This window comes from Symphalangus syndactylus, chromosome 1 (genome assembly GCF_028878055.3).
Source record: "Symphalangus syndactylus isolate Jambi chromosome 1, NHGRI_mSymSyn1-v2.1_pri, whole genome shotgun sequence".
NCBI lineage: Eukaryota > Metazoa > Chordata > Mammalia > Primates > Hylobatidae > Symphalangus > Symphalangus syndactylus.
This window is the reverse complement of record NC_072423.2, coordinates 120,138,429-120,163,709: the sequence shown is the minus strand read 5'-3', so window position 1 is coordinate 120,163,709 and position 25,281 is coordinate 120,138,429. Positions and strand designations below refer to the sequence as shown.

The 25,281-nt window shown below is 40.4% G+C and overlaps 1 long non-coding RNA gene across 1 annotated transcript; it reads right to left on the bottom strand.

Moving 5' to 3' along the window:
• LOC129484169 (uncharacterized) lies at positions 1–3,717 on the bottom strand. The gene is made up of 2 exons (XR_008658361.1): positions 3,459–3,717; positions 1–302 (listed from the first exon to the last, which is right to left on the bottom strand). It is a non-coding gene; the product is annotated as an uncharacterized lncRNA (long non-coding RNA).
• Between the last annotated feature and the right edge of the window lie 21,564 nt (positions 3,718–25,281).

Sequence of the window (25,281 nt, the reverse complement as noted above, 5' to 3'; positions counted from 1 at the left end):
TTTAATAACAATTTATGAAAGTTTAATAATAGAACATCTTTTTTGTTGTTGTTTTAAAAAAACAAGAAGTTACAAAAAAGTGGCAACTTCATTAAATTTTCTAACATATTTTATTGTTTAGTGTTTTATTTGAGATATGTACTAGGGTGACATCTTAACAGTCTCAGTGTTTAAGGCCTCTAAACATCTTGACCAGGTCTTGATTGCTGCAAGAAGTTGGGTAGCACTGCAGACTGGCTCTGTTGTATGGGAGTCCTGGAGTCTGCTGGTTGACTCACTTTTAACACAAGTGGACCTGGAGGCTGAGTATGAGAGAGAGAAAGGGAGATGGTTAAGGTCCTTGGTGTTAATACAGACCCCACCCTAACAGGGGATAGACAGCCACAGCATTCCCCTACCCAGGTGAGGTCTGTAGTACTCTTGGGGTTTGGACTTGTCAAGGAGCTCAAAGAAAAATCCTCTGGCTCTTGTGGTGGGGAGTTGGAAAAGGGGAATCCTGCAGGGACTGGCATTTGCACTGTAGCCAAGGTGGCAGCTAATTTCTTTTTCTTTTCTTTCTTTTTTTAAAATAGCAAATCCACCTTAGTCAAGGCACTCACTAGCCATTGCTCCCTGGAGGCTAGAAGACAGAGCTAATTTTTAGGACATTTAAAATCATAACATTTTTAGATGCAGTCAAAGAGTGAAATCGACCTTGAGGTTGAGGGGAGAAGGTTAACATTATTGGGGATGAGCATGGAAGTGAATCATGCTAGCCACTATGGTTCAGTGATGGCCTAGAGGAGAATCAATGAGAGCTGTACAATTTGGAATGTTTTCAGCCTGACATACTTACTGGTGTATGTGATAGAGATTAGTGTACATTGACAGAGAGACAGAGACAAAAAAAGGAGTGGAGAGGAGATGGGGAGGGCAAAGGGGAGAGGGGGAAGCAGGGTGGGGAGAGAGGGAGAAAGACTCATTTTATCTTTTAAGTAAAGCATAATTATGGATCAATACTCCATACTGAACCTGCTGGTACTGGTTTCTGGTTTGCAGCAATAGCTGCCATGTACTGAGATTGCTTCCCTGGAGGAACGCAGGAAGCTGCCTCAGACCATGCCAGGTTGACTGGGCTTGTTCCTGGGCACCCTCTTGCTAGGCCACATGTGCTAAGTCATTACTCACAAAAGGGCTGGACGGACAGAACATAGGCAGACTTTTTTTTTTTGGTATACATTATATCCTAGAACCTCGGACAACTGGGCCCTGTCCTTAATTAGACCTTCAACACATCCACCCATATGCTAGTGTTTTGAGGACAAGCTTCTACCTATAAGCACTGGACTCATTAAGCTAAGAAAAGATAGAAAGTGAGGTCTGGGAGAGCCTGTTTTTTGGAAAGTCTCTCCTTTCATGTCAGCTATGTGGGAATCCAGCTCTGAGACCCAGCACTGAAAGCCAGAGAAGCAGAGGAGAGCTTGCGCTTACTGGCCCTAACCTCTCCCCTAGCCTAGAATCCTCCCTGCCACATCTCTGAGGGTTGGTAGCCAGCTCCTCTTTAATCTCTTTGAGGGACAGGGAGCTTACAGCAAAACTAAGCCTTTTTTTTCTTAAATAAGAGAGCCTCTCTTGATGCAACTTGGCCTACTTCCTCATTTTACAAATCTGTCAGTTTCATAATTGAAAAATGACATCTCATCATTGTTTTGTTTTCTGTATCTTTGAAACAGAAAAGTTGAATGTCTTTTTTCATATGCTTATATTGGTCATTTATATTCATCCTTCTGTAATTTAACACTACATTTCCTTTGCTTATGTTTTTCCTATTGGTGTGATGTTTTCAAGATTAATTTAAAAGAGTTTTACATGACTTAAATTATAACCTTTGTTACATTTATTTTCATATTTCTTTCCTGGTTTATAATTTTCCTTTTGTTATTGTTTCGTTATGTGTGAGAGAAAAACAGAGCTGGTTAAGGTCCTTGGTGTCTATACAGACCCTGCCTCCAACAAGGGATAGATAACAAAATATGTTACAAAACTTAGAGTAGATATTTTAAATTTTATGTAGTTAAACCTTTCTACATGAGATCTTTTGTTGTATTTATCCACAGAAACTCCTTCTCATCCTGAAATAACTTAAATATCATTTTTTAACATTTAGATGTTTATGTCCTTTTAAAAATATGTAGTGTATATTTCACACATCTTAATTTTTATTTATCGTGAAGTCTAGATTAGATATAACTTTTTTTCTCCTTCAAAAACAGCCATTTTCCTCAACACCATTTGTTCAGTAATCCATCTCCTCCCCTTAGTTTGTGATACATATGTTAGTATAGGTAGCTAAGCACACTTGAGCAGGGCAGGAGAGGGCCTCCCCTCTATCCCAAAGAATGTCGGGCAACCGTCAGGTGATGGTCAGGCAGTTGTTAAACTGTCTCTCTAAAATAATAATTGGCCACAGCTGGCTCCAGGGAAAGGCGGGCTCCCAACAGATAGAAAACACCTGAAACTGGTGATCAGCAGCTTCCCAGTAAGATTTCAGGAGCTGTGCGAGTGGGCTCAAGCATGCGCACTAAGAGGCAAAATGGCGGAGTTAAACTGGTGTATGACGCTCTTCTGGAAACGCTAAGCTGGTAAGAGAAAAAAACTCCTCAAATGGGCATGCACTCAACTTCAGTAAACATACTGCACATGCAGCTCCTCCCAAGTGCTGTCAGGCCACTGTGCATGCAGACAGTCCACCCCCAGGGAAGAATCAGGGGAGAAGAAACGCAAACCCTGGAATCATGCCAATGATTCCCCAAGTCGAGGGCTAGATGGAGCTCTTGGATCTCTCAGGTCAACCACTTGACTCTCTTCCAAATGTACCTGACTTTCTTTCATTCCTGCTTTAAAACTTTTTAATACACTTTCAGTCCTACTCTAAAACTTGCCTCGGTCTCTCACTCTGCCTTATGCCCCTCAGACGAATTCTCTGGAGGCAAGAATTGAGTTGCTGCACACCTGTATGAATTCACTCGTCTTAACATGTATGATAGGCAAAATTCCCAAAGACACTAAGGCCCAGTTTTCTGAAACAGCTTTAATCATTATACATTTCTTTCTGGTGTTGAATGGAAATCTGTCACCTTTTAACTTTTACTTCTTGAAGCTTCTGCTCCTGTGGCTCCAAAATATGAGGACCCTTATGACATTATTCTGTGAATGTGTGTAGGGGGCTCTGTGGACAGATGTGTCGCCAACAAGGCACCTTACTACAGATTGCACTTTGCTCTGTTTTCTTTAGTGAGAGGACGTTATCTTCCATGTCACATGTCACAGTTTCTAGCTTCATTAGAAACCACTTTGATGCCCCTGAGGGTATCTTTCCCCAAAGGCTATGTGTAGGGAAAGTGGCCTCAGTTGTTAAGGGAGAAGCATGTTTTCAAGATGTATTATATTTTAAAGGTCTGAAAATAAGGCAGCCTTACCTATGGGCAGCTAGAGAGGTGGCGGAGATGGAGAAGTGGAGACAGTGGTTCGCAGTCTGCATGAGGGCCTGGAACCAGACCTGCCTGGGCACTAATGGGGCCAGCTTGTGGCCTGTTTCCACCCTGGGGAAGAGACTGGAGGTGTGTGTGTGGACTAAAAGAGAGTTACTACCTTGGTGCCCAAGCCTGTAAACCTCTATGCTTGCATAGGGACCATCCCTGTGGATGATCACCCATGGGATAGTGTGGGTCTAAGCTCCAACAGCTGTAGTCTGTTGCAGTGAGAAACAGTGGTTGCCATGGGATACCCAGACTCCAGTTCCCTCTCTGCAGTATCAGGGAAGGCTGACTGTTTTGTGACTGGGATTCCTGTTTGCATCAGGGAAGGCTGACTCCTTTGTGACTGAGTAACCCCGCTGGGAATCCAGTTTGGGCATCTGCGAAGCCTCAAAGGGAATATACTGAATTAACTGTTAATAATGTTTGTGTCTACTTAAGTAATTAATCAGAAAAAGTAAAGATTTGATATGCATTTGTGGAGCAGTTCAAACCAGTTAAACCTGTCAAAATGGCTCAAATCAGATAAAATAGTTTAAACCACACAGCTATGGTTATTCCTCTCAAATCTTGTTGTCTCCAGACTCAATATTCTGATTTGTATTATAATAAAGTCATTCTTAAAACGGCTTAACTTTCAGCACTCTTATCACCCTTATCTAATTCATCTCCAGTTTGCCAATATTGCCATTAAACCACAGCATCTAGAATTTACCAGATAATCCAGTGAAGCCAGCAGATTGGTAATCACTCTTGGTCTGTATACAGTATGGGTTAGATGTTTTCTATTTGTCTCTTCAGATCCACTTTCCACACTTCTCTACCCTGGCCTGGGCCTGGGCGGCTGGCTGGTGTGGACTGAATGGGCTGCATCAAGGGGCTTCCTTGCTCTCTGGCTTCTGGTTGGGTTTGGCCAAGGGGCATCAGTAGAGACAGGAGGAGAGTGAGGTCCCGGTGCCTACTGCCGTGGCTTTCTTCTGCTTTGTGCCTCTACCCAAGGCCACAGCTCTTTTAGGCAAGTGTCTCTGATAACTCTTCTCTCCTGGTTTCCTTCGTTGGTCCTTGAGACATAGGGATGAAAACAGCTTCCACTCTTATACCATATTTTGTGTTTTTCTTAGTTTTTCCTGCACTTTTATAAATAGTTCTCATTAAATGCTCCCTAATTACTCGATTTGACATTGTCATTTGTTTCCTAGGCATATGCCTTTTGTGAAACATCCAGGTGTTTCTTATGCACATTATATTTGAGAACCGTTGAGTGAATAGTGCTGAGGTGGCTAAATGGAATTCCCACCAGCTTTTTAAATTATATTATAGAAACAACGATACATATGTTATGAGACTCCTCCTCTTGCTTCCCAGTGAGGGGACAGAGCCATGCACATTATTGTTTGGCTGGATCTCTACACAGCCATCAGTGAATTGCTCTGAAATTGACCTTCTTATGGTAGAAGGTAGGTGCTGTCTGAAACCCAAAGGCTGGGCAAGAAGAAACTGGGGCTTTGATAAGCCAGGGCTGGCGGAGTTTCAGGAATTAAGAGCTGAGCAGTCACAACAGAAGTGATTCACTTATATCCTTCTCTGCTGGAGCTTGCATAGGGACAGCAATATCCCATTGAAGAGGCTGGTGCCAGGGTCCCAGGGGTGCTCACTGAGTGAGAAGGGCCCTGCTACTGGGTGGACAACCTAGGAGGGACATTGGACATCCTGCCTTTTCAAAAACTGCACTAGGAAAACTTACCCTTGAGGTTGGGGGAAGGTGACACTTATTTATAGTTGCTTTCTCAGAACTTTGTTTTGTTAAATGCAAAATTCTTCTCAAGGTAAATGTACAGTAACCAATAATAACTGCTGCCTGAGTTGCAGGAAAGACCTATCCACGGGGCCCCCCATTCTCATTCTCTTTCCATTAGTTCATTCTCCCTGGAGCAGTCTAAGCGACATTTTATTTTATTTATTTATTTATTATTTATTTTTTTGAGACAGAGTCTCGCACTGTCACCCAGGCTGGAGTGCAATGGCACAATCTCGGCTCACTGCAACCTTCGCCTCCCAGGTTCAAGCCATTCTTCTGCCTCAGCCTCCAGAGTAGCTGGGATTACAGGCACCCGCCACCATGCCCAGCTAATTTTTTGTATTTTTAGTAGAGACGGGGTTTCACCATGTTGGCCAGACTGGTCTCGAACTCCTGACCTCATGATTTGCCCGCCTTGGCCTCCCAAAGTGCTGGGATGAGTGACATTTTAAAGTACAAATTGGGCTCCATCGCCTCTCCCACTAAAGATTAGGACAGGTTTCTTAGTGCACTTAGGGAAGGCACACAGAAGAAACACACCCGAGTCCTGCTTCCTTCATGTGCTTGTTTATTTGTTATTTCTTAAATTTCTGATTGGATGACTTTGTTAGACAAACAAAGTATAACAGCTGAGCTTACATGAACACAGTTTGTTTTGATGCATATAAAAGAATGACCGCCAAATTGCACAGCCCTGCCCCATCTGCAGGGAGGGAGCAGGACAGAACAGAGCGTGTGTATTGGCATCTTAGGGCAGGGCTGTTCAACAGAAATAGAACACAATCCTTTCTAGTAGTCATAGTGAAAACAACCAGGTAAAATAAATTTTAATAATTAATAATATCAAGTAAATTTGTTTTCAATAGAAAATATTTTTACTCTGCTCCAGATTTTCAGTGTGCACTTAAATTAATCAAAATTAAATAATATTAAAAATAGAGTTACACCACAGTAGTCACATTTTAAAGGCTCTGCAATCACAAGGACTAGTGGTTACTATAGTGTAATACGGTCATAAGGTTCTGCCACAGCAAACAATCACAGCCTTACCCAAGCTGCACAGGAGGCTACCCTTGCCTCTGCTGCTTTCTTATCTCCCTTCAGAACCTCTTTCCGTTGCTTTCCTTCTCCCTGTGATCCTTGCAGCTCTTAAGAACTGTCATCCTTCTTAAAGTCCCCACTTCATCCATCCCTTCTCCCCAAACACTCCGTGGTATTCCTCCAACATCTCTCTTAGAAGGTAAGAAGATAGATTAAAGGCATTTGCAAAGAGGTGGGAATGAGGCTTCAGACATAAATCTCCTATCCAAAATTAGCCTCTAATTGCTGAAAAGGGGTGGGAACCAATTGCAATGAATTCTACTACACAGCTTTTAATCTTGGGGTCTAATATTCAAGGACTTAGCTTGCAGACCATCAAGCCTCCCTGCCCTCTCCTAAGCCCCTCCCATACCCTTCCTCACCCTTGCAAGCCAAGACCTCTAAGCTCAGTCAACACAGCTCTTGTTCACAAATAATAAGATAGGTGCCATGTATATAGCATGGATAATGTGAGATTTGTATACTGATATCTGGAATCCCCAAGATGACCCAGCAAGGGAACCATTATACTCCTGTTCCCATGGACTCAGAGGGTGCAGCCAGGATGGAGATATGGGTCTCTCTGACCACAGCTGTGGGCTGTTTAACACCAGCCTGCCCCTGGGACCTCAGCTGTCTGGTAGGTGAGGAGAGAAATCTGAGCAGCAAAGCCATGTGAAAGAGCTGGTTCCAGGAGGGCTTCCAAAGGGCTGTAGATTCACTGAGTGTCCACAGCAAAGTGTGTGCAAACTTCTGAGGGCAGACACCTTGCCTCCTACCCACAGGGGCTGTTGCACCCAAAGAGGACAGATTCACTGTTACCTGCATCTGGTGGAAATTATCTCCAAGATGGTTCAGTTATGTTCCCTACAATGGTTTGTTTTGTTATTGATGATAATCTTTTACTTAAAAAAATTGAGATAGAATAAAGAAATGTACCTCTTTCTATGTAACCATCACCCCAACCAAGGTATAGAACATTTCCTTTGCCCCAGAAAGTACTGTTTTCTTCCTTGCAGATAGTGTTTCCCACAGGGATGAAAACTACTCTAACCTCATTACTATACATTAGTTATACCTTTTCTTGAACTTCATAAACATGGGATTCTGTAGGACGCATTTTTTGATCTGACCTCTGCTTAATTGTTTGTGAGATTCTTCTGTGTTCTTTTATTGGTAGTTTATTCTTCCGTTAGAAAAAAATACCTAATTTTGTTTTTTTGTCATGCCCTGTTGATGGGCATTTGGATAATTTCCAGTGTTTGTGTACTATGACCAAAGCAGCCATGTCTTTAGGGGGACATATGCATTCATTTCTTCAGGATACATACTTGGGAGTAAAATTGCTGGTCTATAGGATAGGCATGTGTTTAACTTTGTTAGAAACCAGCAAGCATTTTTCCAAAGTGGCTGCAGTGTGCCTTTAACAGCTTTTATAAGGTCCTGGTTCCTGGCCAGGCAGCTGGCAGGTCCACCTGGCAACCAGATTGTAGTAGCCTAATGGGGTTGTTTGTGCATCTTCAATCTGGATGCAGATCAACAGAATCCAGCCTGAACCACCTTAAATAAAAAAGGGGGTATCACTGGCAAATGTTGTCCAGTGTGGGAAGGCCAAGATGTTTGGAGCCAGGAACCCTCTCTCCCCTTTCTGTCTCTCAGTTCTACTTCTCTCTACCTGCGCTTGGACTTCTGCCAAGCTGGCTATTTCCATATGACTGAGGTATGGCCTGGGGTCCCCTCCTTAAAGCTTTACAAGCATTTGGAGTCCTCCAACCCAAAGATAAAAGATGGTGAAAAATAAAACTACCCCCAAGATGCTTTTTTAAACTTGTTAGATTGGCAAAATTCCAGAGTTTGATAACACTTTTTATTGACATGGCTATGGGGAAATGGGCAGTTGCATACACTGCAAGTGAGAGTGAAAAATTGGTACAACCCCTAGAGACAGAAATTAGCCTGCATGTATTGAGAAAAGTAATCATATTTCTAACAATGTATCATACAGATATTCTCAAAATATTGTATATTGTATATGCAAAACAATATACATACAAGGCTAGTCATTGCAGTGTAGTTCGAAATAGCAAAGACAAGAAATACCTAAATGTCCTTTGAAAGGGCACTGATTAAATAACATAATACATATATTTAATGGAATACTCTGTAGCTGTACTATTTTTTTAAAATAAAGATACAGGTGAGGAAGTACTTCATATACTGATGTGGAAAGATCTCTGCCAAGATACAATCTTAAGAGAAAATAAAATTCAGCAGCAGAAAATATGCACCTTATGCCACAATTTGTGTAACAAAAGATAGAAAACAAATTTGTACTTGTTTGTGTATGCATAAAGAAACCATGGAAGGATAACCTAGGAAGTGCCTGGTTATGGGAGTAGAACTAGAGAAAGGGAGAGAACAAGACTTTTTACTGTATACTTTCTCTTTTTAGACATTACAGTTTTTGAACTACATAAATGTATTGCCTAGTTAAAATAATACTTTGATTTTTAAGTTGAAAATTTTAGCCTTGATTGTCCATCTTTAGTAACGTGCCTGTCTCTGCACCACTCACTATGTCTAGGGTGGGGCGCTATTTTTAGTTTCTAGAAAAGGTTTGGAGGAACTTCTCTCCTCCCAGGAGAAGAGTACTGTTCTGAGAAGATGAAACTAAAAATGCTCATTATACCCAGGAAGCAGGGTCAGGTGGATCCCAAAGTTGTGGTGTAAGGTTGCTTGTGAGGACTTTCGAGGCTTCAAGGACGGTGGTCTCTGGAGCCTCAGATAAGATCCTTCCACAGTGCTACTTAGCTAATCTACTAGATCCCTTCCCCTTACCTGTCCAGCCCCCTGGAATTAAAGGCACTCACAGAAGCTCCCTTTCCTGCTTGTATAGGGGAGCCCTAAGGGGAATTTGAAGGTACAGGAGTATCCTGCTGCTGCTGACATCCATATCCCCAAGCCCTTCTATTTTATTGATGTAACTAATTCCACCATACCCCAACCACTCACACCTAGCCTTTTCTTTATAATACTTCCAATCTTAGTTGGCTTTGGTCCTTGGTTTTATCCTTTATTTATGCATTTAGAACAGTCTTGCTGTATTCTTCAGAACAAGTATGTCATAAGCAAATTATGAGATGAGGATTTTTCTGCATGTGGTTTATTGGGGGAGAGCTCTCAGGAGAAAGGGGGGAAAGAAAGTAGGATAAGGCCAGGAACAGAACTGAAAAGGATGAACTTGGCTTCAGCCTGATCTTTCCGGGAGCTTTGGAGTATCAATTGTACCACAGAGTCACTGTCACTTTGAGGCGAACGCACCTGCATTTTGTATTCCTGTGTTAATAAGTCATTGGTTGATGGCTTGTGGGGAGAGGACATGCCTAACCTCCTGGCAAGATGGCTGCTGTTCCATTGGCCCAGGGCAGTTTTCCAGAGAAGGGGCAGTGGCCAACACTCATAGCAGCTGGGGGACAGGCATACCTGCTTAGATTGGGATCTTAGCAGGGTGCTCACAGTGTTCAGCATTACTTTTTTTGGGTATCTTTAGGGTGCCACTTCTTTCTGAGCACTTTAAGATGAGATTTGCTTAACTGTTATTTCTTCTATCCTCTCCTTATTTACCTCTCTCACACACTGCTACATTATTTTTTTAATTGGTTTTTTAAAATTTCTAAGTTTTTAATTTTTTATTTCAATAGCTTTTGGGATACAAGTGGTTTTTTGTTACATGGATGAATTATATAGCAGTGACTTCAGAGACTTTAGTGCACACATCACCCGTGTACTGTACATTGTACCAAATGTGTGGTTTTTAAAATCCCTAATCCCCCTCCCACCTTCCCTCTTCTGAGTCTCTTCTGAGTCTATTATATCACTCTGTATGCCTTTGCATACTCATAGCTTAGTTCCCACTTATAAGTGAGAATATAACAGTTTTGGATTTTCACTCTTGTGTTACTCCACTTAGAATAATGGCCTCCAGCTCCATTCAAGTGGCTGCAAAAGACATAGTTTTGTTCCTTTTTATGGCTGAGTAGTATTTCATAGTATGTGTATACATTTTCTTTATTTGCTCATTAGTTGATGGGCATTTAGGTTGGTTCCACATCTTTGGAACTGTGAATTGTGCTGCTATAAACGGACATGTGCAAGTGTCTTTTTCCTATAATGACTTTTTTCCTTTGGGTAAATACCCAGTAGTGGGATTGCTGGATTGAATGGTAGATCTATTTTTAGCTCTTTAAGGACTCTCCATACTGTTTTCCACAGAGGTTGTACTAGTTTACATTCCCACCAGCAATGTATAAGTGTTTCCTTTTCTTCACATCCATGCCAACATCTATTGTTTTTTGACTTTTTAATTATGGCCATTCTAGCAGAAGCAAAGAGGTATCTCATCATGGTTTTGATTTGCATTTCCTTGATGATTAGTGATATTGAGCACTATGTTGAATAGAAATGGTGAAAGTGGGCATCCTTGTCTTGTTCCACTTCTCAGGGGGAATGGTTTCAACTTTTCCCCATTCAGTATAATGTTGGCTGTGAGTTTGTCATAGATGGCTTTTATCACCTTGAGGTATGTCTTTTCTATGCCAATTTTGCTGAGGGTTTTTAATCATAAAGTGATGCTGGATTTTGTCAAATTCTCTTTCTGCATCTATTGAGATGATCATATGATTTCTGTTTTTAATTCTGTTTATATGTTGTACCACATTTATTGACTTGCGTATGTAAAACCATCCCTGCATTCCTGGTATGAAACCCACTTGATCATCATGTGTTATCTTTCTAATACGCTGTTGGATTCAGTTGGCTAGTATTTTGTTGAGAATTTCTGCATCTATGTTCATCAGGAATATTGGTTTGTAGTTCTCTTTTTTTATTATGTCCTTTCCTGATTTTGGTATTAGAGTGATACTGGCTTCATAGAATAATTTAGGGAGGATGTCCTCCATATCTTTTGGAATAGTTTCAGTAAGATTGGTACCAATTCTTCTTTGAATGCCTGATAGAATTCACCTGCGAATCCATCTGGTCCTGGACTTTTTTTGTTGGCAATTTTAAAATTACTGTTTCAGTCTCACTACTTGTTATTGGTATGTTCAGAATTTCTATTTCTTCCTGGTTTAATCTAGGAGAGTTGTATATTTCCAGAATTTATCCATATACTCTAGATTGTATAGTTTGTGCACATAAAGGTTTTTATAGTACCCTTAAATGATCTTTTGTATGCCTGTGATATTGACTGTAATACTTCCCATTTCATTTCTAATTGAGCTTATTTGGATCTTCTTTCTTCCTTTCTTGGTTAATCTCACTAAAGGCCTATCAATTTTGTTTATCTTTTCAAAGAACCAGCTTTTTGTTTCATTGATGTTTTGCATTTGTTGTTGTTGTTTCAGTTTCATTTAATTCTGCTCTGATCTTGTTATTTCTTTTCTTCTGCTGGGTCTGTGTTTGGTTTGTTCTTGTTTCTCTAGTTCCTTGAGGTATGGCCTTAGATTGTCTATTTGTGCTCTTTCAGACTTTTTAATCTAGATATTTAAGGCTATGAACTTCCCTCTTAGCACTGCTTTAGCTGTGTCCCAGAGGATCTTGATTTCATTGTTGACCCAAACATCATTAAGGAGCAGATTATTTAATTTCCATGTATTTGCATGGTTTTGATGGTTCCTTTTGGAGTTAACTTCCAATTTTATTCTACTGTGGTCTGAGGGAGTACTTGATATAATTTCAATTTTCTTAAATTTATTGAGACTTATTTTGTGGCCTATCATGTGTTCCATCTTGGAGAATGTTCCACGTGCTAATAAAAAGAATGTACATTCTGCATTGGTGGGTAGAATGTTCTGTAAATTTCTGTTAAGTCCATTTGTTCTAGGGTACAGTTTGAGTCCATTGTTTCTTTGTTAACTTTCTGTCTTGATGATCTGTCTAGTGCTGTCAGTGAAGTATTGAAGTCCCCCACTATTATTGTGTTGCCATCTATCTCATTTCTTATGTCTAGTAGTAATTGTTTTATAAATTTGGGAGCTCCCATGTTAGGTGCATATATATTTAGGATTGTGATATTTTCCTGTTGGACTGATCCTTTTATCATTATATGATATCCCTCTTTGCCTTTTTAAACTGTTGTCTGTTTTAAAGTCTGTTTTGTCTGATATAAGAATAGCTACTCCTGCTCACTTTTGGTTTCCATTTGCACAGAATATCTTTTTCCACTTCTTTACCTTAAGTTTATGTGAGCACGTCTATGTTAGGTGAGTCTCTTGAAGACAGCAGATACTTGATTGGTGGATTTTTTTATCCATTCTGCCACATTTTAAGTGGAACATTTAGGCCATTTACATTCAACATTAATATTGAGATGTGAGGTACTGTTTTATTGATTATGCTTGTTGTTGCCTGAATACCTTAGCTCTATTATTTTATTTAGGCCCTGTGAGGTATATGCTTTAAGGAGGTTCTGTTTTGGTGTATTTCTAAGTTTTGTTTCAAGATTTAGAATTCCTGTTAGCATTTCTTGTAGTGCTGGCTTGGTGGTGGCAAATTCTCTCAGCATTTGTCTGAAAAAGACTTTATCTCTCCTTCATTTATGAAGCTTAGTTTTACTGGATACAAAATTCTTGGCTGGCAGTTATTTCGTTTGAGAATGCTAAAGATAGGACCCCAATCTCTTCTGGCTTATAGAGTTTCTGTTGAGAAATCTGCTGTTAATCTGATAGGTTTCCCTTTATAGGTTACCTGATGCTTTTGCCTCGCAGTTCTTAAGATTCATTCTTTCCTTCATCTTGACTTTAAATAACCTAATGACTATGTGTCCGGGTGATGATCTTTATGCAATGAATTTCCCAGGTGTTCTTTGAGCTTCTTATATTTGAATGTGTAAATCTCTTGCAAAGCCCAGGAAGTTTTCTTCTATTATTCCCTCAAATATGTTTTCCAAACTTTTAGATTTCTCTTCCTTCTCAGGAACACCAATTATTCTTAGGTCTGGCCATTTAACATAATCCTAAATTTCTTGGAAGCTTTGTTCGTTTTTTAAAATTCTCTTCTCTTTGTCGTTGTCTCCTTGGGTTAATTTGAAGGCTTGTCTTGGAGCTCTGAAATTATTTTTTCTACTTGTTCAATTCTATTGTTCTAACTTTTCAATGCATTTTATCTTTCTCTAAATGTGTCTTTCATTTCCAGAAGTTGTGATTGTTTTTTCTTTATGATTTCTATTTCTCTGGAGCATTTTTCATCCATATCCTGTATTTTTTAAACTTATTTAAATTGGTTTTCACCTTTCTCTGGTATGTCCTTGAGCAGCTTAATAATCAACCTTCTGAATTTTTGATCTGGCAATTCAGAGATTTCTTCTTGGGTTGGATGTATTGCTGGGGAGCTACTGTGGTCTTTTGGGGGTGTTATAGAACCTTGCTTTGTCATATAACCAGAATTACTTTTCTGATTCCTTCTCATTTGGGTAGACTATTGCAGTGGAAAGATCTGGAATTCAAGTGCTGCTGTTCAGATTATTTTGTCCCATGGGGTGGTCCCTTGATGTGGTGCACTCCCCCTTCCCTTAGGGATAGGGCTTTCTGTTAGCCAGACTGCAGTGATTGTTATTGTTTTTCTGGGTCTAGCCACCCAGTGGGACTACCAGGCTCTGGACTCATGCTGGGGAATGTCTGCAAAGAGTCCTGTGATGCGATCTGTCTTTAGGTCTCCAACTGTGTATACCAGCACCTGAGTGGGTGAAGGTGGTAGGGGAGTTAAATAGAGTCTGTGAGAGTCCTTAGTTGTAGATATGTTTAGTGTGCTGGCTTTCTCAAATGCTGATTATGCTAGTAGTGAAGTTGTCACATGGACTGACTCAGGACCACTGGTTAGACAGGATGTTGCAGGAAGTTGAATTTGCTGTTGTTTTCTCCTTCCTTGGAGGAGTTATCTGTCATGAGTTGCTGTAATGTCTTGAGTTGGTTGGCCTCTAGCCAGGAGATGACACTTTCAAGAGAATACCAGCTGCAACTGTAGAAGGGGGATATAGGCTTGCCCTAAGTTGGCCAGGATAAGCATTTGGGTTTCTCAGGCAATGGTCAGAGTCATAAAGCTCCCAAAGAGCTTATGTCTTTTGTGATTGGCTGCTGGGGTGGGTAGAGAAATACCATCAGGTGGGTGCAGGGTAGGGTAGGTCTGAACTCAGACTCTTCTTGGGCAGGGCTTGCCATGGCCACTGAGGGGGATGGAGGGTGGTTCTTGGGCCAATGGGGTTATGTTTCAGAAGCAATAGGCCTCACCCAGCTCTCATGCAGTTGGCAAAGCCAGTCTCACTAACACTGCTGAGTTTATCTCCAGGCAGCCTGGGCACAGGACTCAGACCTAGCTCCAGGCTATAAGTTTTCTCACTGAGAAAACAAGCATGGCTTTCAGGCCACACCTCTCCCCAACTGCCCACACTATTGGATGCAACTCCTGCTCACCTGCTCTCCTTGCCTCAGCAGTTCCTGTTTGCCACTGGATTCTGCTCAAGAGAGTTTGAGCCAAGTCAAAATTATGCCAAAGTTCAGTCAGAAGCTACTTTCACCCTGTGACCCTTCTCAAATTCCACCAGCTGATTTCCCAAGGGTCCCTGTGAGATACAGTCAGAGATGGCTTCCCTGGGCTCAAGCTGGAGAATGGGAATGCCTATAAGGCTCTTCCCACTGTTGCTTCTACTTTTATATTTCACACTAAATCCGTTTCAGCTCTAGGTAAGGTTAAATCCTTCCTCCATAATCTGGACTTTTGCGTTCCCCAGTGGGGACGTGTTTGGAGGCAGGTTTTCTTCTCCCCTCACACTTTGAGAACTCAGTTTTTCACCTGTCTTCTGGAATTTGCAGTGGCGTGCTGCGGCTTTCAAAGGATCTGTTAATTCTTTGTTTTCCTGGTACCTGGTGGTTCCTGGAGCAAAAGTCCATGGTGTAAGTCTCCACATTACTGTTCCATCCATCCAAGTGGGAGCTGTATGTCAGCCTTATCGCCTATCCACCATCTTCCCCAAGTTTCTCCAGTTTCATTTCTAATTGAGGTTATTGGGATCTTTTCTTTTCTTGGTTAATCTAGCTAGTGGTCTATCAGTGTTTTTTCAAAGAACCAGTTTTTTTGTTTCATTGATATTTTGTATTGTTTGGTTGGAATTTCATTTATTTCTGCTCTGATCTTTGTTATTTCTTTTCTTCTTCTAACTTTAGGTTTAGTTTGTTCTTGTTTCTCCAGTTCCATGAGGTGTGACATTAGGTTGTCAATTTGTGCCCTTTTGGACTTTTTGATGTAGGCATCTCATGCTATAAACTTTCCTCTTAGCACTGCTTTTGCTGTATCCCAGAGGTTTTGGTAACTTGTGCCATTATTATCATTCAATTTGTAGAATTTTTACATTTCCATCTTAGTTTCATTATTAACCCAGGTATTCAGGAGCAGGTTATTTAACTTTCATGTATTTGTGTAGTTTTGAAGGTTCCTTTTGGAGTTGATTTCTAGTTTTATTCTCCTGTGGTCTGAGAAGATACTTGAAATGATTTTGATTTTTTTTTCAATTTATTGAGATTTGTTTTGTGGCCTATCATATAGTCTGTCTTGGAGAATGTTCCATGTGCTGATGAGAATGTATATTCTACAGATGTTAGGTAGAATGAATGCTCTGTAAATATCTGTTAAGTCCATTAGTTCTAGCATGTCATTTAAGCCCATTGTTTCTCTGTTGACTTTCTGTTTCAAAGATATGTCTAACAGGATGGGGAACATCACACACCGGGGCCTATCATGGGGTGGGAGGAGGGATAGCATTAGGAGATATACCTAATGTAAATGATGAGTTAATGGGTACAGCAAACCAACATGGCACATGTCTACATATGTAACAAACCTGCACATTGTTTACATGTACCCAAGAGCTTAAAGTATATGTATATAAAAAAAAGATCTGTCTATTGTTTTGCTGTCTATCTCATTTCTTAGGTATAGTAGTAATTGTTTTATGTATCTAGAAGCTCCAGTTTTCGGTGCATATAAATTTAGGGATTTAATATCTTCTTGTTGAACTGATCCTTTTATCATTATATAGTGACCATCATTGTCTTTTTTGTTTTTACTGTTGTTGCTTTGAAATGTGTTTTGTCTTTGAAGTAGCTATAAGAGTAGATACTTGTATTAATCCATTCTCACATTGCTTTAAAGAAATACCTGAGACTGGGTAATTTTAAAGAAAAGAGGTTTAATTGGTTCATAGTTCTGTAGGCTATGCAGGAAGCATAGCAACTTCTGCTTCTGGGGAGACCTCAGGAAACTTACAATCATAGTGGAAGGTGAAGAGGAAGCAGGCATGTCTTACATGGCTGGAACAGGAGGAATGGGGGTGGGTGTGCTACAAACTTTTAAAACAACCAGATCTTGTGATGACTCACTCACTGACTCTCAAGAGAACAGCACTGTGGGGATACTGCTAAACCATTATTCAAGGATCTACCCCAATGGTCCAATCACCTCCAACATGGGGGATTATAATTCAACATGAGATTTGGGCAGGGATACAGATCCAAACTATATTACTACTCCTGCTTGCTTTTGGTTTCCATTTGTGTTCCATTTACCTTGAGTTTATATAAATTCTTCCATGTTAGGTTGAGTCTCTTGAAGCCGGACATGCACCAAAATAGAACCTCTTGAAAGCTTAAAACTCACAGGGCCTTTAAAACAATAACACAACAACAACAAAACTATCTAGGTAACAACATGAATAAGAGACTAGTACCTCACATCTTAATATTAATGTTGAATGTAAATGGTCTAAATGTTCCACTTAAAAGATACAGGATGGCAGAATGCTGCATTATTTTAAAGCAGATTCCAAACATCATCTGATCTTGTCTGTATATACTTGAATATATATATCCTGAATAGTTGAATGTATTTTTCATTCACCCAATACCATTATAATACCTAAAAAACAATATTTACTGAATATCATTTTATACAGTCTGTTTAAGTTTCCCAGATTGTGCCAAAAGTGTCCTTTTACAGTTATTTTGCTTAAAGTAGGATGCAAACAAGATCTGCACATTGTATTTGACTATTTATCTCTAACATATTTCCCTTGACTTTTGTATGCTATTATTTATTGAAGCAAATAGGGCCTTTGGCCTGTAGAATTTCCATATTCTTATCTTAGCTGGTTGTCTCTTTACTGTGTTGTTTACATGCCCCTTTAGACTCCACACTTCTTGTAAACCAGTAGTTGGGGGGCATTAAGGGTGCCACTGCTACTGAGTTGTCGTTGCTTCTAGGCCCTTCTAAAGAACAAAGGTAGGAAACAGATATTTTCTACAAAAAGAAATAAATCATGATGTTACCTCCCATTTAAATTTAGAATTATGATTTTCTGTGAAATATTTTAATTTTATTTTAGTCCCATTTTTATTAGGTGGAAAATCTTTATCCCTAACAAGAATTACATAATCACTTACAATCTCTCTATCTAGATACATTTCTTTCTGAACAATCAATATTATTTCAATCTTGGCCAAAGCCCCACGGCCCTGCAACAGTCACCTAATATGCCTGAACTCTGTCTACACAACTGTAAAATGGACATGGGAGCTCTTGCCCTCCCCCTCAACCCACTGTGGCAAGGGCAAATGAAACAATGGATGTAAGTGTCATTTGTAAAGACAGGAAAGCACCTAGGAAGAAAAGCAATCACCTCTAGGGGCCTGTGAAAAAGTTCCAAGGAATGCTGAGCATGGGTTGTTCAGGGAACCAGATTTCCAGACCCTTAATTTTCATACACATACTTTTCTGGTTTTATTTGCCTAAGAACACCTCTGAGTTTCCATTTGTCCTCTCACTTTATTGTTTTAAAAAAGCAAAAAGGCATACTCTTCACTCACCCCTGATCTGACTATGGTAATATTGCTATTAGGTGTGCAAACCTCAGGGAGAATGGAAAAAAATAAGAGGAAGAGTTCTTTATTGCTTAGCCAAGATTCCATTAACTCCTGAGCTCTCATGTTTTCCCATCTTATGCAATTTATGTTAAGGAAGAAGATATTCTAGAAAATAGTATTTTGACATACATTAGGATGTTCTGAATATAGACATATGGTAACCAGAATGGTAAGAGACAAGATATTTTCCCTCTTAAAGGAGAGTCCAATGACAGTAAAGTAAAGAGAACATCAGCTAGAAACACCGAATGCCAGAGGAAAAAAGAACGCAGCTTTTTCAAATATATTTAAATGTAAGCAATACTTTTCAACCACCTTCAGTACTAATCCTAGGTCAGGTCTCCAGCTCAAAGGAAGAGTATCAAAGTGCAGTCCAGGCATGTAGGTTGGGCTGTACTGATGCATTTAAATATAACTGCAAGGTTTGCCAGGATTTTCACAATTCTCAAGATATATCAAATAAAATGCACAGATACCAATTTTAGGTGACTTATTTGTATGCAGTATATGTTATTCAATAAGGTAATTGAAAATCCATCTTATGAAATGATATGAAATAATCCAATGATAGCTATTGCTCATTTTAATTTACCATATAAAATATTTAATATTTTCTACTTCCTATTAACAGGAATAATATTATCCTAGCTTCTGGACTGATTCGTTTTTAGCAGAATATGCCTTTCTCTTTCATTAAATACATATGAAAAGTTAGAACATAGTTCATCTCATTAGGAGATGCACTTCCAATTACATTTAACTTTATGTTTAAAAAAATGATCAAAATTGGTAACATTTTAATGCAATTTTGATCAGTTGTATGATAATTCAATCCAGAAGCAATTTTTTAAAGCATGGGAAGCCTTAAGGTCACAAGAATAAAAGATATCTTTTAATGTATTATGAATACATATGTAATATATTTTAATGTATGATAGGATGATCAATAAAATATCTTCAAATTTTTAAAGTACATTAAATTATGTTAAAGGTTCATGGAGGAAGTATTAAAGAAATATAAATTCAAGGAGAAAAAGGGAAAATGTAAAATTTCTCAACAGTAAAGAAGAGCCTATTCATATATTTTAAATGGGATGGTGATGAGCATGAAGTTTTTATGAGCTCCAGATTCTCTTTAATATTTTAAGATTGATAGTTGTATGTTTAAATGTCAATATTTGCAGTAAAATGAAAATTATATCCCTTGCAATCACTTAAACTTATCGTGAAAACTATTACCTATGAACTTAAAAATATGTGACAGGTATATTGTTTTTCGAGATTCTTTTTTGCGATCTGCATGCAAACAAAAATTTGAAGATGACGGAACTATGGGAAGGCCACAGTTGCACAGACAGGAGGTGCTATCTCCTCCTTCCTGGCCCCACCCTCTGTGCCTGTGTCTGCCTGAGCAGCCTCCAACCAGCCTGCACACAGAAATGCCCTTTTCTCTTTAGTCAACTCCCTGTTTAAAAAATAATAATAAAAAACACATAGCACATCAGTTAGCTATTGCCACAATTATATTGCATGAAAAACAGCCAGAAAACCTCAGTGGCAGACAACGAAAAGTACTTATTCCGGTTGATGAGTCCTTGGGTTGGCTGGGCAGTTCTGTTAATCTTGCCCAGGCTCTGTTGACCTCTGCTGGGCTCTCTCATGCATCGGCAGTCACTGGGATGGCTTGTCTCTGCTCTACATCATCTCTCATTCTCCAGGAGGCCAGTTTGTGCTTATTATGATGGCAGCTGAACAGGCTTCTGAGAGAGAAAAGCGTGCAAAGCTGCTTGAAGGCCTCACTCAGCACTGGCATTCCATCACTGGCATCTCTCCAAATCCTGTTGGCCAAAGCAAGTCACAAGGTCTCCCAGATCCAAGGAGTGAGGCAGTAGTCTCCCCCGCTTAATAGGAGGAGCTACAAAGTCACATTGGAAAGGGGCATGGATATGGGAAAATATAGAGAATTGGGCCTATGTTTGCAATGAATCTATCACAAACCGTAATAGCTACTGTGACTTAGGTCCTTGTAATGAGCCAGACACGGTGATTAGAAACTTTAAATGTGTTAATGCTTTTGTTCCTCAAAGAAGGTAGAGAATCTATGTATATCTTGTTTTTTTTTTTTTTTTTTTATTTCTACTCCTCCTTTTCTCTCACAGGTACCCTGAAAGCCACTTTCTTTCCTTTAATGGGACTGAAACAAAGACTTGAGGAAGCTATAGGCCACAGTAACCAAAAGGAAAGTTAGGATGGCAGAGCAAAGTTTCTGCTTCCTCAAATCAAGTAAGGCTGGGGCTGGTGGTCAGGAGAAGAGAAGGCACACAGGAGAAAGATGCAGAGGGACTGTGAATGCTCAGAGTGAGGGAGAGAAGGCTCTCCTGTCTTTAGGATGAGGAATGGGGAGATGGGGGCTGTACCCACTCCCCTCAAGGGTCCATCCCATTTCTGTCTTTTATTTAGCCAGTATGAAGCCTGTATTGATACTTTGCTCACATCTAAATGACTCCTCCTACTCCTAAGTCCAAGCACTCATTGAAGGGAGTGTGATGGTTTGAGTCTGCTGAAGAAATAGGCAGCCTTGTCATGACACTTCTTTCCTGAGGGATCTCCAGGACTCCTCATTTACCTGTATAGGGCTGAGACTCTGGACAGGGGGTGCTGAAAGGCCAAATCTCCATGGCCTTTGGTCTCTGCCCCCAAGAGATTCCTCTGTGAGAAGATGCCAGTCAAAGAGGGTGAGGCTTCCTCACAACCATGGGGAGGTTACCTGATTCAGGAAAAAGGGGCAATTAAACATGAATTTGAAGATTGCTTTTTTGAGGTAGGCCAGTCTCGCTGACAAACCGTCATCTACCTGGAGACAAAGGAAGTGTTGGTGAGTTGGTGACATGGGTATAATCTGAGCCCAAGCAGTTTATTTCACTGGCTCTCTGCATTGTGTTTTTGAGACCTTCAAAGTCTCAGTATTATCCTGTTAGTCTCGCATTGTCTTGGCCTCTGTGGTATGTAAACAAAGTCAGCATAGGGTATTCTGAAAGTTGAGGGTGTTGAGGGTGTCGTAAGAGTCTTGGTTCTCCCAGCAACAGATCTTGAGATCAGGATTCTAATGCAGGTGTTTTACTTGGGAGAAGATCCTAGGAAACACTAGAGGAGAGTGGGGAAATGGTGCAGGAAAGGGAGGGAAGCCAATACAAGGTGCATTTTCAAGGCTCTTACTACTGTGGGAAACTGGGGTTTAATCTCTCTGGGGAACTCTGCATGCTAGTGTAGAACACACACCTCAGAGTTATTCCACTCAAGAGATGAGAGAGCTGCCATATTTATCCACCACCTCCCATTGGTGCAACAACAGGGTACCAGTTGTGGGCACTCTTGTGGCATAGCTGGCTCTACTGGCCAGTAGAAGCCTTTAGACAAACAGACATCAGGGCTAGCATTGAAAAAGGGCTGACGTTAGTGGAAATGATAAGAAGTGAGGGGATGTGGGTAAGGCATGTTCCATAGAAGTCTTCTGTGATTCACTCCCTGGAAGTTACAAGGAAGGTACCTTGGTTAAGCTGCAGGGGTGTCAACGTCTATAGGAGCAGGAACATCCAGGAGAGGAAAATCCATCCCAACACCTAGAAAATGGTGTCCTCACTGCATAGGCAGACATTCAAGATCCAGCCCGACTGGATCCTATTGTGTCCCACATGCTCCTTTTGGCTTATTCTCCCCAGTCTCCTTGTTGGCCACAGTCTTACACAGACTCTACCTCCACTATGCTTTGTTTGTCTGATTGTCTCCCTCCCCTCTCCTCTTTGCCTTGCCTGGCTCCACCCAATCCTTAAAGCTTCAGGTCAGGTCCCACCTTTTTTCTCAAGTCTTCTTTTTTCAATACCTATCCTTCAGGCCATGGACATGTCCAAACCCCTTGTGCCTTTTTGTCATGGCCTTTCCTTTGTCATCTTGTTTATTGCATCGTGTTTTCATGTAACTGAATGTGTGTGGGTCTAGTTTCCTCCATTCGAAAACATATTATATGAATTTGTGCGTCTTTTCATTGTGCCTCGATGGTCAGCACAAGGCTATGTGTATAGTAGATGCTAGAAATAGATGCTTTTCCAATTTTGGGTGATGTATCAAGCAAGATATTGGCTTGGCTACCAAGAGAGGCCAAAAATAACAGTGGCTTAAAGAAAGTAGATGTTTTAATTCTCTATTATTAAGGATAAGTAAGTTTTATAATTACGGATGTCTTTGTTTTAGCTGGGGAGTGGTCCAGGGCAACTTTACCACCTGAGGGTAACCATGGACCCAAGGTTCTTTTATTGTTGTCTCATCAAGCTGTTGGTTTTGTCAGCATGGTCAAACTGACTTGCTTCTGAGATTGTGGCATCTGACACTTGGACAGTGGGAAAGAAGGAGTGAAGAGCAAGCAGCTTCCTTTTTTTACGAATGTGATCTGGAAGTTAGTTAGACAAATCATTTCTCAACTAGAATTTCGTCAAATGGCCACACTTAGCTCAAGGGAGCCTGGGAAATGTTGTATTTAGCTTTGTGGCTAAAATTTGGGATGACTGTTCTGAAAGGAAGAACAGAAGAGTGGATGTTGAGAGACAGCCCTCTGACACAGAGGGCTTACAAATCTAGCTTTACTTTGAATAACATATGCCATTGCAGCAGATCTGAATAGTTAAAATATTAACACATCCCATTTGCTTATTCCTATATTTCTCACAAACGCAATTAGTAATTACATTATGCTCAGATACAACGTGTAGAGGAATAATATTTGAAATTTTAATGGAAGTGTCTTCATTCTTGCTAATTAATCTACAGTCTTTCCTCCACTAAAATTAGACCATGAGGCGGGGGCTTATCTCCTCAGGAGTGAACTGAAATGTGGAGATAGAAATGAGCCAGTGCTCAGCTTTGAGTTTTGAAACAGACTTTTGACGCTCCCGGCAGATGCAGTAACTTTGAGAGATAAGACTTTTAAAGTTCTAGAGTGCTTGAATACCAGAAGCCCAAAGTGTATGCCCTAACCAATAATTTTTGAAGGAGTACATGATGATAAAAGAAATTGTTTTCCTACCCAAAAGGAAATATGGACTGTAGGAGAGGTGAGGAGGAGAGAGATACCTAGAGAGGGGCAATAGAGGAAAGTATTGGGGTAGGCTCTGAGCAGAGATTCTGTTTCTTTCCCCACCCCAGGCAGATTCCTGGTTTGGGGAGGACTCAGAGATGGGGTCATCAGACTGGGTGGTGGAGCCAGACCACCTGGTTTGAATCCCAGTTTCACCATTTCTTAGTTTTGTGAATTGGGCAACTTGTCTCTGTGTTTTAATTTCCTATTCTTTAAGATGGAAATAGTAACAATAATAATAATATCTACTTTATGTTGTTATCGTGAGGGTTCAATGAGTAAGTACCTGTAAAACACGTAGAGTCTGGTACATAATAATCACCAGTTAAATTTATTGTTATTATTAATACCTGAGAGAAGAGGGATCTGTGCAGGGTTTCACTTTGTCTCTAATTTTAAACATCTCTAATATCTAACATTTCTTCCACATTTTTTTTTGGTTACATATGATTCAGACTTTTTACATTTGGGAGTTTAAAATTTTATTAAGTAGTACTACTCATTGCTCTTTAATTATACAAATAAGCACTGAGAATGAAGAAATTCTTACAAACCCTGAGTACATTGCATGAGATCCAAAATCTGTAAATCATGTTTGATGATATGCTTTGTAGAAATTCTAGATATAATTTCAAAAAGATCAAGTGAATTAACATTCAAAGATGAACGCGATTATTATAAGCAGTCACAGCATCCCTGTCACCTGCCATTAGCAACATTTACAGGCAGAATACACATGCTATTCATCCATCTGTGGATACCTGCAGGTTTATTGGACTGAAAGATTATGAGGCAACTATATCCCGATAAAAACTTGGAGGAACCACACACTGAGGAGAAGATTTCCACAAGCATAGAGCTAATGCAGACAATTTGAAAAGGATTGGCTTCATACTGTTATGAAATTACAATTGCGATTGACTCTGGGGGAACACTTGAGTGGACTTGAGGGAAATGGCTTATGGGATAATCCCAGGGCCTTAGGTGGATTGACTAGCCCCTTCTTGGTAGTGATGTCATTCCTTTCCTCTGTGCTACACACATTCATGTGCAAACACAAACATATCCCACACTCCAACAGGAAGCACAGTTCCCCCAAGTGCAGCTGCTTAGGTTACCATAGCAACCCTTGTAGCCAAGTTCCCAGCTGAACAAGTTTCACAAGACACCAGAATGTTTTCTTGCACTGCTCTCCCAGAATTGGGCTGAGATGGATCCAAGAATGGCCTGCGGTGAGGACAGTGGGAAAGGCCCCCGAAAACACCAGACTGACATCAAGTGTGGCTACAGGGAAGGAAGACTGCCTGTGTACTTGGAATGACTTACCCGGGAAGGGTGAAATTACACATCCAGCCCCTCTCAGGGCACTCTGCAGGACTCATGGTTCGAGGAGGTGAGGATGGCTCTGTGCAGAACCATGGCTGCTAATACCCACGTTCCAGCCTGCAGATAGGTGCTCGCTTTCAGCCTTGTGGTTGGAGGGCTTGAGCTGAACAGAAAACCCCCATCTGCTTCTAAAAAACAAAACAAAACAACCTAAACAAACAAAACAAAAAATCTCTAATGAAATTCATGGTCAAAACAGATGATTGTCCCTTATACCTTGTCTCAAGGTTTATTGCTGCCAGTTGCCTGTTACTGATTTAAACCAACAGTCACCCCCTCAATTCCCAGCACATTCATTCTGTGAACTTGACCCTGGGTATGGGGACTTGGCACAGGAACTAGAACAAGGTAAAGGAGTTCACTGTGAGATCATGTATTCCATGGCCTCCTTATACTCAGACCATG